Source organism: Mastomys coucha, unplaced genomic scaffold (assembly GCF_008632895.1).
Source record: "Mastomys coucha isolate ucsf_1 unplaced genomic scaffold, UCSF_Mcou_1 pScaffold7, whole genome shotgun sequence".
Lineage (NCBI taxonomy): Eukaryota > Metazoa > Chordata > Mammalia > Rodentia > Muridae > Mastomys > Mastomys coucha.
In genome coordinates, this window is record NW_022196913.1 from 88,238,495 (window position 1) to 88,241,139 (window position 2,645).

Below are 2,645 nucleotides of genomic sequence, written 5' to 3' on the forward strand. Positions count from 1 at the left end.
ATAACCTAGGCACATATGAGCTCACAGAGTGTGAAGCTGAAAGTACAGGATCTATATGAGTCCACACCAAGACTCTGACATATATATTACAGGTGTTGGCATACTACTTTTATAGTATTCCTGATTGTAAGAACAAGTGGGTCTCTGGCTTTTGTTCATGTTCTTGGAACTCTTTTCCTCATGTTGAGTAACTGTGTCACTATGTCCATCTTTGATATGTCAGTTTTGTCTCATCTTTTTTTTTTTTTTTAAGCCCTACAGAGTTGCCTATGGGGACATGATCTATTTTTTTTTTTTTTTTGAGACAGGGTTTCTCTGTGTAGCCCTGGCTGTTCAGGAGCTTACTCTGTAGACCAGGCTGGCCTCAAATTTAGAAATCTGCCTTCCTCTGCCTCCCAAGTGCTGGGATTAAAGGTGTGCGCTACCACCGCTGAGCATGTCTCATCTTTTTATATCATCCTATCTATTTTGTCATGTTTTATTTTTTATATCTTGGAAGGCTGTTCTTTTCTAATGACAGATAGAAAGGGAGTGGATCCAGAAGGGTTAGAGGTAGGGAGGAACTGGGAGGAGTACAGGGAGGGGAAACTATAATCAGGACTTACTATGTGAGAAAATCTAATATCAATAGAAGAAAAAATAAAAGTGTATGTGAAAAAATGACAGTTTTCTATTTTATAAATATATCAGAATATCAGTTTTAAAGATATGATTTCCTTGATAATTTTCATGTAAATCTACTTGAAATATATCATGTCTATTGGCATTCGGGTATTCATTCCTTGTCATGAAAAGAATCTCATTTAATTTTCTTTTCTCAATACTCTCTAAAGATATTCAAGAAAAAAATAAAGAAATATAGAAAACTCCAATTGTATGAGAACTATTTTTCATAAAACAGTTGCAATCATTGTTAGCATGAATAATTCAAATGCACTTAAACTTGACAAAAAGCATGAGCGATGTTTTTTCATGCTGAGGAGGGAGCTCTGCTGTATGTCAGTTGTCAACATTTACAGAGCAAAGGGAGAAAGACAAGTGTTCTTGCTTAATTGAGAGACAGGAGGAGTGTGACACAGCATGGCCTGCAGCTCTCTGTTTATGCATACTTCCTCTGGTGATTTATGTATTTCATAGCAACTGTCGGGTGTCACTGTTAATATATAAATATATCACACATGTCAGAAGAAATAAAATACAATGTAACTGAAGAATAAAATAGAAAGTCACTAATAAAGAAGGGTAAATAACATCCAAGCAGGCTATTTATGTTTCAAAAAAATCATAGCAAGTAGATATAACAACTTGTAAGTCTCAAGATATCTTTTGGATATGGTATTGATATTATGAATTATCCTCACAATTTATAACTATCCCTACTTTCTGTCAAGATTTCCAAAAGGAACGTGAGATATCTAATGCAAACATTCTAAAATATACTTTAAATAGCATATATAAAGTTGAAATTAATTTTAAATAGAAAACTATTAGAAAACTATTATTTTTACAAACTAAAACATTATAGCTATTATTATAATGGCAAGAAATTAGGATAAATTGTTTTTAAAACTCTGATCATTAAAGAAGGAAAACTGAAAAACAAAAAATGTCAAAATGAAAACACAACAATTATTTAATTTTATGTTTCCTGAATGTTATATGTTCAAGAATATTCAGAAGAGTGAGTTTTTTAAACCCAAATTATATTATAGAGAATAGAACATAGGGAGGATTATAAAAGATAGTATTTGTATAGAAGTTGAACTCAAGACAGAATAAGTCACCAGCTTTCAAGTGATACTTATGGTGAAATATACTAAAGGGACAAATTCAGTATAACACATACAAAGTAAAGAAAGGAGTGTCTTTGGGACTCAAAAGCAAAAAAAAAATTTTTTTAATTTGTCTGATTCCATAATGACTCATAAAAATTAAGGGTCCACACATGTATAAGGTTGTTTGGAAGACAAACAGCTACCAAATTTAGAAAACTAGCAAAAACAAATGGGCTAATTTAAGACTGAGAAACAATGGTATTACATAGTAATTATGTCACTATATTAGTGACCAAACACAGAGCTAATCAACTAGAATATTCATGAGGAAATTACAAAAAAAAATGAGGAGTAAAATTAAGTTATCTGTGGAGAAAATATTCACAAGTGGTGTACATGATAAACACTTACCATCCAAAACACAATGACTGCAAATCAAAGCTAGTGACCCTTAAAAATAAATTAAAATATCTGAATGTATAGAACATGAATGAGATCTGCAAATGACAGACTAACAACTGAGAAGATGTTCTCTATCATATGTCATCACAATATTGCAGTATTTTTTAACTATAGGGTATCATTGAACAGTTATTAGGAAGGCCAAACTTCAAAAACAACAAGTATCAAATTCAGGCACAACTGTAGACAAAATCAACATGGCTGTAGGAGTGCTTCCACGGCACAAACACATGCAGAACACTCTGCAGTATGTGAGCTGAGTAAACTTGATACTACCATGTGTCCCAAATGCAAGGATGCTTCTCTCTATACAAAGGAGCTGAAAACTCATGTCCATAAGTCACCTCAGTGTAGGTGCTTACAGCAGCCTTTTTTGTATTTGCCCTGTATGAAAACAACCAAAATGTT